Below are 12,096 nucleotides of genomic sequence, written 5' to 3'. Positions count from 1 at the left end.
AATTAGCAAAACGCTCACACACACACACACACACACACACACACACACACAGTTCATCCACAATGCTGTGCACCTACAGCCTCTAAATAGTTCCAAAACATTATCATCATGCCAAAATAAATCCTCATATCCATTAAATAGTTGTTCTTTATTTATCCCTCCCCCTACTTCCTGACCCCACCGAACTGCTTTCTGTCTCTATTTATTTACATATTCTGGATGTTTCAAATGAATGGAATCATGCAATATGGAACTTTTTGTGTCTTGTCTCTTTCACTTAGCACAATGTTAAACAGTACTTAATTTATTCTCTGACTGAACAATATTCCATTCTATGTCCATCCATTCATTGACATGTGCATTGTTTCCATGCTGACATTTTGGCTTGTGAATAGTGGTGCCGTGAGCATCAACGTACAAGCATTTCTTAGACGTACAAAGCATTTCAATGCTTTGGGCTGTATTGCCACAAGTCGATTTGCTGGAATCATATGGTAATTCTACATTTAGCTTTTTGAGGAATCACCAAACTATTTTTGATAGCAGCAGAACCATTTTACATTTCCACCAGCAGTACACAAGTGTTCCTATTTTCCTGCCTACTTGCCGACACCTGTTATTTTCCATTCTTTTGATTATAGCTATCTTAGTGAGTGTTTCACCTGAAAGTTTTACTTTACAATCTTTTATCTCGTATTCTATAAATGCCATCATTTCTTGAGAGCAAAAAGTAAGTATATGCAAAGTCATGTTTCCTGTGGTAGTTTCCTTCAAAGTATTTTCTTCTTAGGGCTTTTTAGAATCTTTAAAGTTATTGCTTCCACAGATACTTCTTACGATTTTTTTTAGTTACTCATTTATACTCAAGCATAGTATCTGAGGGGGGGGGGAGTCCTGTTTTGTGTACTACTATTGTAATTATATTTTGAAATATAATTAATTCCAGAGTTAGCCAATGCAAGTGATTTATTCAGAAAATTAATAGACTGAGGAAACTGGGGACAGAATATGTGCTATAGGCTGTCCCACAGGGACAATTCATACATAAACAGTTGAGTCAATTTCAAGAATTATGTTCATATATCAATATAATGTTTTCTTCTGATCAGCGCCCTCAAAAGGTATGCCATGACATTGATATTAACTGCTGAATGTCCTATTTGGCGTATGGGAGACTCACTATTGGGGGTAAACCTGGCCCCTAGAGCCTGCCTGGTTTCTGTATTTGCAGATGCTCTTGTACTCTTTGCATAATTAGTTATGATTACTTGGGATCTGCAGCAGCAGAAGGCAAACCATGTACCTCTGCCCCTACTGTTAGCTCTATTCTTGGCATCTTTTTCTTTTTTTGAGTTTAAATTCCTTTAACGTTAACATACAGTGCTAGATTAGTTTCAGGTGTACAATAGAGTGATCCAACAATTTCTTACAGTACTCAGTGCTCAACATGGTACGTGTACTCTTAATCCCCTTCACCTGTTTCACTGAACCTCCTCTACCTGCTACCTCCCCTCGGGTAACCATCAATTTGTTCTCTATAGTTAAGACCCTGTTTTTTGGTTTATCATTTTTTTTGTTTATTTTGTTTCTTAAATTCCACATATGAGTGAAATAATACGGTATTTGTCTTTCTCTAACTTATTTCACTTGGCATTATACCCTGTAGATTGATCCATGTTGTTACAAATGGCAAGATTTCACTCTTTTTGATGACTGAGTAATAATCCATTATATATAGAGAGAGAGATAGATAGATAGATAGATATAGATATAGATAGATAGGTATAGATAGATGTACATATATATACATATACATATACATATATATATACATACACACCACTCTTCTTCATTTATTCACCATCCATCAATGGACACTTGGATTACTTCTATTATTTGGCTATTGTAAATAATGCTGCAATAAACATGTTTTCATAACCTTTGGGTAAATACTCAGTAGTGGAATTACTGGATCACATGGTAATTCCAATCTTAATTTTTTGAGGAACCTCCATACTGTTTTCCACAGTGGCTGTACCAGTTTGTGTTCCCACTAGCGGTGCACCAGTGTTTCTTTTTCTCCACATACTCACTCACATTTGTTGTTTCTTGTGTTTCTGATTTTAGCCTGTCTTAAAAAAAAAACAATGTTTACTTATTTTTTGAGAGAGAGAGAGAGAGAGCGCACAAGCAGGGAAGGGGCAGAGAGAGAGGGACACACAGAATCCAAAGCAGGTTCCAGGCTCTGAGCTGTCACCACAGAACCCGATGCGGGGCTCAAACTCACAAACCATAAATCATGACTTGATCCAAAGTCGGATGCTGAACTGACTGAGGCACCAACGTGCCCCTGATTTTAGCCTTTTTGATAGATGTGAGGCAACATTTCACTGTGGTTTTGATTTGCATTTTACTGATGATGAGTGATGTTGAGCATCTTGTCATATGTCTGGTGACAACCTATCTTCTTTGGAGAAATGTCTGTTCATGTCTTCTGCCCATGTTTTAATTGGATTATTTGGTTTTGGGGTGTTGGGTTGTATAAGTTCTTTATATATTTGGGGTACTAACCCTTTATCATATTTGTTTTAATGGCTTTATAGCATATGTATGAGAATTGAGGGAGGATAATGTATGTGCAATATTTAGGATAGTGCGTGGCACATTGTACATTCTAAATATCAGTAATAATACTAATGTTCTAATCACTACAGTGTGATAAAATAAATAGCCTATGGTTAATATTATCTATATTCCAAATTTAAATGTAGCACATTGATTATCACAATATAGGGTTTTAAAAATTAATACGGTACAAAATAACATACACAAATGTGTGTGTGTGTGTGTGTGTGTGTGTGTGTGTGTGTGTGTTTATGTTTATGGCTGCCATGATAGGGATAAAAGTGTGGAGCATTAAGTGGCCTTTAGTTTCCAGATTCCCCTGTTGATTCACAACTTGTTATTTTCCTAATCTGATCTAGATGGCTTAGAACTGGGAAAGTTTTTAAAAGCGGACAGGTAGGGGCGCCTGGGTGGCGCAGTCGGTTAAGCGTCCGACTTCAGCCAGGTCACGATCTCGCGGTCTGTGAGTTCGAGCCCCGCGTCAGGCTCTGGGCCGATGGCTCGGAGCCTGGAGCCTGTTTCCGATTCTGTGTCTCCCTCTCTCTCTGCCCCTCCCCCGTTCATGCTCTGTCTCTCTCTGTCCCAAAAGTAAATTAAAAAAAAAAAAAGTTGAAAAAAAAAAAAAAAAGCGGACAGGTAAGAGGACTGTGAGCAGTTGCAGTTTTAGAGTTTTACACAATGTACTTCATCAATCTGTTGGGGACAGTTGCAGCAGGAAGGTGATGAGAGTGGTTAGAATCCACGTAGGAAGGCTGTGTGTACGTTAGGGACAAGAGCACTAGATTGGCAATCAGGAGGCTCTGGAATGAATCCCAAATGTGCCACTTTATAAATCACAAATTTTAACAATTATAAGCATTTTAAGCTCTAACTTTCTCACTTTGACTTACGGAAAAAAATGCTCACTTTACAATATTGTGAAACAAAAAACAAATTTAAAATATGAGACATTTATAAGGACACACATGTTTTTTGGTAGTCAACAAATGTTGGGTCCATTTTTTAATATCAAAATAGGTAAACAAGAGCCTGGCCTTAGTAGTTAGGTATCCTGTTTTACTTCAATGTTATAAATAATACCTATAATAAATCACGCTTGTTTAAAGACCAATGTCAGTTACTTATACTAACATAAAATACCTACTCCTTAAAAAAACATTGAATTTCCCCCCCACTTTCTGTAATACTAACCAGCAGTTTAGATGGAGGTTTTTGATTATTGATTTAATCTTCTCATTCATTATTGAGATGTATTTCTTCATGATTCAGTCTTGGTAGGTTTTAAAAGAATAAGATACTTAGGAATAAACTTAACTAAAGATATTTGTATACCAAACACTTCAAAATAAGTATTAAAAAAACAAATACACAAATATATTCAAATATACCCCATGTTCATGGATCGGAATACTTACTATTGTTAAAATGCCCATACTATTCAAATGAAATTACAGATTCAATGCTCTATACATCAAAATCCCAATGGCTTATTTTTTACACTTGAATAATATAGAAAAAACTCCTAAAATTTATATGGAATCCCAAAAGACCCGGAATAGCCAAAGCAATCTTAAGAAAGAAGAACAAAACTAGAGACGTTCGATTTCCTGATTTCAGAACATATCACAACACTATAATAATTTAAAAATATATGATCAATTCATCTTTGATAAGCATGTCAAGAACACATAGTGGGGAAAGGACAATTTCTTCAACAAATGGTGAAGTATTCAAGGATGCAAAAGAATGAAGTTGGACCCTTGACTTACATTATACACAAAAATCTGCTCAAAAAAGATTTAAATGTAAGACTTGAAGCTCTAAAACTTCTAGAAGAAATCACCAGGAAAGTTTCTTGACACTGGCCTTGGCAATGATTTCTTGGATATGACATCAGAAGCACAGGCAATAATAGTAAAAATAGATAAGTGAGACTACTTCAAACTAAAAACTTTTGCACGATAAATGGAACAAGCAACAGAATGAAAAGGCAACCCACACAACGGGAGAAAATGTTTGCAAACCATTTATCTGATAAGGGCTTAATACTTATAATATATAGAAGCACCTACAATGCAATAACAAAAAAAGAAAATCCAAAATCCTAATTATAAAAGGGGCCGCGGACATGATAGATATTTCTAAAAAAAAGACACACAAATGGCTGACAAGTGTATGAAAAGACACTCAACCTCACTCAGGGAAATGCAAATCAAAGCTACAATGTAATAGCATCACACACCTATTAGATGGCTATCATCAAAAAATGAAAGATAATAAATGTTAGTCAAGTTGTTCAGAAATTTGAATACTTGTACGTCATTGGTGAGAAAGTAACATGGTGCAGCCATTATGGAAAATAGTGTGGAGTTTCCTCAGAAAATGAAAGATAGAACTGCCATATGATCCAACAATCCCACTCCTATGTATTTATCCAAAAGAATTGAAATCAGGATCTCAAGGTGGTAGCTGCACTTCCTTATTCACTACAGCATTGTTCACAACAACCAAGATGTGGAAACAACACAGATGAGCGGATTAAAAAAAATGTGATATATACATACAGTGCAATATTATTTAGCCTTAAAAATAGGAAAATTCTTTCATTTCAGAAACATGGGTGAATTTGGAGGACATTATGCTAAGTGAAACAAGCCTGTATTAGGACAAATACTGCATGATTTCACTTTTATGAGCTACCTAATATGGCCACATTCATAGAATTAGAGAATAGAACGGTGGTTGCCAGTGATTGGGACAAGGGGAAATGGAGAGTTGTGTTCATGGGTATAAAGTTTCAGTTATGCAGTTTAAATAAGTTCTAGAGATCTGCTATACATGTGCCTGTAGCTAACAACATGGTATTGTGTGCTAAAAATGTAAGAGGTTAGATCTCATGTTAAATGCTCTGTATCTCAAACACATACACATAAGGGACATAAGGAAACATTTAGAGATAGATAAATAGAGGTGAAAGCTATATTATCTTGATTATGATGATGATTTCATGGATATACACATATGTCCAAATTCATCAAACCATATTCATTAACCATGTGCAGTGTTTTGTTTTGTTTTGTTTTGTTTGTATATCAATTATACCTCAATAAAAGTATTTGAAAAATCTGAACAAATGAAACTTTGGTGACAAGATAAAATCACAAGTTTAAAATCTTCCGATTTTGTAAATAGCACAAGGAAAACAAGGTAAGACCAATTTACTGACAGTGAAACAGACACACTCTTGGCTATTATACTTTAAGAAAAAGAATGTGAAATTTAACATACAGGAGTGGTTACAGTTTTAGGTTTGTAACATTGCTCTTACTTTTTATACTTCAGGTTGCAAGCTAACTTGTGTAGAAAAAAAAATCATATAAAGTCAAGTTATGATGATTTTAAGAACAGTGTTATCATTACTATCATTTGTGTTTTTTTTTTTAATTTTTTTTTTCAACGTTTTTTATTTTATTTTTGGGACAGAGAGAGACAGAGCATGAACGGGGGAGGGGCAGAGAGAGAGGGAGACACAGAATCGGAAACAGGCTCCAGGCTCCGAGCCATCAGCCCAGAGCCTGACGCGGGGCTCGAACTCACGGACCGCGAGATCGTGACCTGGCTGAAGTCGGACGCTTAACCGACTGCGCCACCCAGGCGCCCCTATCATTTGTGTTTTTAACCTCAAATAGCATTAGAGATCTATAAATCTTGAAGCCAAACTTCACTCAAAAGCGTTTCTAAACAAAAGTTGAGGTCTAGGCAGTTTTTTGTTTGTTTTTTTTTCTGTGTTTTTTTCTTTTTTTTAACGACTTTAACAACTACTTAAAAACAAATTTTGACCACTAATCCAGTTTTTAAGGTTCTATTTCAGTTCCACAGATGGCCTTAACAACTACCAGAGTATACTGAATCCAATTATACAGTAGTTGTTAATGTTAAAGGAATGTGATCTTTTTACCAAACCAATAGATTGCAATACCTTGATACCTGTTCCTTTGGTCAAAAAATACCTATATTAAGAAACTGCCAATGTATAATAGAAATTAATACAATATCTATTAGTTCCATTTATTATTTAAAGCGTGCCTGTTTCTCATTATTTTGATGTTATCTCGTGGGTTTCGGTGACACAAAATGTAGCGAAGCATGCAATGGATTAACAACATAAAAGCACATGAGAATAAATGTTCAGCAGTTTCGATTTTGATTCCAGGCCTAAATTTTAGTAAGGGCACATTATTGAAATAGCCAGTAGCTAGATTAATTATTTAGAATAACAGAATTCAAAATTGTCCCCAAAATAAATCAACCCACCTATGCAAATATAAATCCCTTGAGATAATCCCTCTGTGTGCCGTTTCTTTGTGTCCCTTTCCTATGGTTACTTGTAATCTACTTGGGAAAATAAATTTATAGTATAAAACACTCTGAAGCAGACACAAAGTACTCCAAAGAATATACAAAGTGTTCCAAGTGTTGGTTAATATTAAAGAAATAGTAGCCTTTATTATTATAGAGACAAATACTGAAGCTGAATAACATCTGAGGTTTTAATTTTAATCACAATCATTTACTTCTATTACAGATTTTTTATCTGTATATAAAATTTTTGTTTATAAAAAATAACAAGTTTATTTTGGCAATTAAATTGCCCTAATGTTGTTCAGTTCTCCGAACGTCTGAAATCTCACACTTTAACAAGTATTGACGTGATCTTGAGCGCATGGTGCATTACTTGGTCTCTTGATTTTAGCAGAGAGAACCAGAAGACGCCATTGCTGATTAAAGGCTCAGTACTGTTTCAGGTACCAAATTACATGTCCGAATTGATGGTGTTTAGGTCGTTATTTTGTTTTAGAATCACACACAACAGCATAAAACTATATTTTGTCTCCGACAAAATGTTACCCCCACACGCAAATACACATGCTGTACACACCCCACAAAACATCCAACCTATCACTGGGGAAATGATTTTTTCATGCCAAGAGAAAATAATAAATCAAAATCTTCAGGTTTATCTGGATTGCCATTTTATCAAAAGTAAATTGTAATTCAGATTATGATAGGGAAAAGATAGGAGAGGGAAAGGTTAGAACTTGAGATGCCTGCATAGGAAAAAACACATATTTTGGAACAATGCTGGGAGCATCTGACCACAGCAAACCCCCTTGGGAGTAAGGTTCCCGTAAAGATGTAACAGACACCACCAATCCCCCTCAGGTTCCCCTCAGGAATTTGACAATCAAAATACCTAACTAAAATAAGTAAACCATAAAACTTGTTATATGAGGGACAATATGACCATAGTCTGACTTCTCACACAATGAAGTCAAGTCAATCAGGAATATGCAACCCAGCACCTAGAGTTATCAAGCTAATAAGGGTAGGACCTGAGAAAAAACAAAGCGGAAGGGGGGAGGGGGCTGACCAGAACCTTCTAAAACAAAGACCCTTGCCTCTGGTCGGGAGTATTCGCCTTGAAATGCCTTCTCTCTGCAAAGAGAGCTTTCATACTAATCTTACTATCTAATCTTATACTCTAATAAACTTTTGCCTGCTGCTCATTTTATTCTATATCCATCTCTTCATTCTTTGAAGCAACGAGACAACGAACCCCTAGTGTTGAACTAAAGAATCCTACAATAAAATCACCTGTAGCTGAGGTCTTCTAGTGCATATAGACATATAGAACTATACTGTACCTTAGTATATTACTATTACTCTATACACTATACATAAACATATGTAACTATATTATACTATTAGTATATACTGTTAGTATATTACTATTACTATATACTATTACTATACTATTACTATATATACTACACATAAACATATATAAATATACTGTACTATTACTATATATATATATCCTTATATATTACTGAAATGTGGAGAGTGATTGTACTTAAAGGAACTATAAAGACTGCTTTGTACTTAATAATCAAAGTGTTCAAAAGTTGTTTACTTTAAAAAGCATGTCAAATATTCTGAAATTAGTGTTCAAACTCAGAAGACTAAAATGGTAAATTTTTTAAAATCTGTAAAATATGACCTGTTAACATTCTAGTTTTAATTTGACTACAGAATGATAAGGATTTTTTGGTAGGATGATAGCTCATGTGTCTAAATGGTCAGGACACAGAAGAAACATAACTTCTAACAAATAAGCAAATAAGTACTAAATTCCAAATAGAAAAAATCTTAAGTACTGGAGGTGTAAATTTTAATACATTAATTGTCTAGTCTCTCATATAGATTTGTGTTAATTTAAAAATGTGAGACTCAGGGCGCCTCAGTGGCTCAAGTCAGTTAAGCATCTGACTCGTCATGATCTCACGGTTTGGGATTCTCTTGGAATGTTCTCTCTCTCTCTCAAAATAAATAAATAAACTTTAAAAAAAGTGTGACTCAATAAAGTTATGATTTACATATCTTCTGCGTTATCAATTTAATTTTTCTTTTATCACACCTGATTATAAAGGAAAAATTAGATTTCAAATAATCAAATATATAATTTGCCTATAATTTTGCAGAATATAAAATTGTTTTATTGTGCTGCATTTTTCTATAAGCACTGTTAGGTTTGTCATTTTGTTTCATTGGCTTTATTTCATAATTTTTGTCAACACATAATCATGTTTTCATAAAGGACAATTTAAATACAAGACTTTTTTGTTTTAAATTCTAAATATCCTAATATATTCAAGTGATTATTTCTTGGGAATCTGTATTTGAACAGGAATTACAGGAGAGAGAATTGCCCTGTTATCTTCTTCCTTTTATAATTATTATAAATTCTAAATTTTTGCCACTCTGGATAAGGAATAAAGACAGCAATTGTTTAGGCCAACTAAAAAGCATATAATATTTGGATGGGAAATTAAAAGCCTATATTATGTATCTAAACCAAGTATACCTCAAAAATGAATTACAATGTAAACATGACAGAATAGAAACTGAAGTAAAATAATTGATATTAAAAACAAAAGACGTTTTCTATAGTTACTTGAAATATATTATCATTTTCAAATTTTGAAAATTGTCACCAAAAAATTAGAGATCGCTAAAGTTTTTGAAAATATTATTGGGGTATATATCCCCCTGTAAAAATACCTACTGTTTCTTAGATTGCTTATGCATTAAAAATTTAGGATGTCGGGGCGCCTGGGTGGCTCAGTCGGTTAAGCGTCCGACTTCAGCTCAGGTCACGATCTCACGGTCCGTGAGTTCGAGCCCCGCGACGGGCTCTGGGCTGATGGCTCAGAGCCTGGAGCCTGCTTCCGATTCTGTGTCTCCCTCTCTCTCTGCCCCTCCCCCATTCATGCTCTGTCTCTCTCTGTCTCAAAAATAAATAAACGTTAAAAAAAATTAAAAAAAAAATTTAAAAAAAATTTAGGATGTCAATGTCAATAAGAAAAAGAACAACAACAACCCATTATAAGCAATGAAGTTGCTTACAGAAAGATGGGTGACAAGAATTTATAGCTAATTTTCTACAAAGCATAAAATAAGTATTTGGATAAATGGGTTGGGACAGAGGAATTTAAAGCAAACAAAAACATTCTTAGTATTTAATAATTATATGTAATCTTTTTCACATGTCTATAATTTAAGTAATTTATAAAGGATAATAAAACAAATACACATAAATTCACCCACAGTTTAGTAGATCATGATTGATTTACCTATGTGCTTCTTCCCTACCCATCTTCCTGAAACACCTCAAAACTGCCATATACCTGGGGTGACTGGGTGGCTCAGTCAGTTAAGCATCTGATCTTGATTTCGGCTTAGGTCATGATCTCATGGTTCATGAGTTCGAGCCCCACATCAGGCTCTGCACTGTCAGCAAGGAGCCTGCTTGGGATTCTGTCTCTCCTTCTCTCTGTCCCACTACCTCACTCTCTCTCTCTCTTTCAAAATTAAAAAACTTAAAGAAAAAAAAAACTTAAAAAAAAAAAAGAAAAAACTGTCACATACCTGAACAGTAATGTGTTTATCAGCTTTATGTTTTGTTGGGCTAGTTCTATACACATGCACACACATCTGAATAATATTAATTTAGTCCTGATTGTTTTTGAGCTCTGAAGGGATATCCTAAAATGTAATCATCTTTATATGAATGCTTTCTCTCTTGCATTACCTTTCTCAGCTCTGTCCCATGTTGTCACTTATTTAGTATATGTGCTGCCGAAGCGAGCACGCCATGTTGTCACTTATGATGCAGTTCAATACAGTTTCACTCTTGCGGAATATCCTGCTGTGTGACTCTTCTAAAATTAATTAATTAACAAAATCATTGGCTTTTATGAAAATAGCCGCTATAAGCTCTCTTGCATATGTTGTCTGCTAAATACAGGCAAGAGTTTCTTTCAGATACACATTTAGGTGAGGAACTGCTAACTCATGGTGTATCTGAAGCTTTAAATATAATTGCAAATTGTTTTTGCAAGACAGTCATCTGATTTATATTCCACAAGCCTTGTGTGTACTTATGTAACTCCACAACCTCCCAAAACTTGGTATGGTCTAAATCAGTGCAAAATGCTACCACATACTGGTGTTAATTTACAGATCCTTGGTTATTCATCCTCAGTTTAACTGGGAAAATAGTTAACACTGTTAACTAATTGGATCCAGTTAACATTTTAAATTATCTTTAAAAAAATTTTTTAAAGATTTTACAAGTATTTTTCCAACAGTAACAAGCAACTGTATTTCCCGTACAATATTGTATAGTACATATGGGTATGTAAAGGAAAGCTACTAATGATTCAATATTACAAGCAGAACGTTGACTGGAGGATTATAGTAGATAAGAAAATTCCCTACTCTCCCTAGTTGTTAAATAGCTTCTATCATTACAAGGTGTGCTTTTTCTTAAATTGCTCTCTCCACATCACTTGAGTTGATCATATTGTTTTTACCTCTAGTTTTATATATATATATATATATATATATATATATATATATATATATGCTAATTGTTAACTGACTTGCATTCCTGTCATAAACATAATGTTGCTGTGATATATTACTTTTTTTTTCTTGGCTCTACTTTTCCAGAAGGCAAAAATTACAGGATCACTCTAAAGCTTTCCCATTCTTCTCCTGCATTTGAGTCCCTGCCAAGATGTAAGTGATGGTAGCTGACTTCCTTGCTACAGCAAGCTCTGAATAAATAACCTTTGCTTGTTCTCATTTAGTTGGTCTCCATTTATTTCTACAAACTACATATTTCCCTTGCATTGAACCTCACATTTTGATAAGAAGTGTTTTCATTAAAATTCAGCTCTAACTTTATTATTTTTGTTATGATTTCTTCTTTGATACTGGAGTTACTTATATGTGTTTATCTTAAATTCCCAAATTTACAGGTGTTTTTAATCCCTTTGGTTTTGATATCTATTGCTATTTAAGGCTTCTTACAAGTATCTGGAGAAATATAATTAAAAGCAAAAT

The 12,096-nt window shown here is 34.4% G+C and overlaps 1 long non-coding RNA gene across 1 annotated transcript; it reads left to right on the top strand.

The window, feature by feature from the left end:
- The first annotated feature begins 566 nt into the window (after nucleotides 1–566).
- On the top strand, nucleotides 567–11,831 carry LOC131496112 (uncharacterized). The gene is made up of 3 exons (XR_009254320.1): nucleotides 567–730; nucleotides 1,393–1,450; nucleotides 11,701–11,831. It is a non-coding gene; the product is annotated as an uncharacterized LOC131496112 (long non-coding RNA).
- The last annotated feature ends 265 nt before the right edge of the window (nucleotides 11,832–12,096 follow it).

This window comes from Neofelis nebulosa, chromosome 15 (assembly GCF_028018385.1).
Source record: "Neofelis nebulosa isolate mNeoNeb1 chromosome 15, mNeoNeb1.pri, whole genome shotgun sequence".
Lineage (NCBI taxonomy): Eukaryota > Metazoa > Chordata > Mammalia > Carnivora > Felidae > Neofelis > Neofelis nebulosa.
Note: the sequence above shows the minus strand (reverse complement) of the source record. Positions and strands in the feature narration are given on the sequence as shown.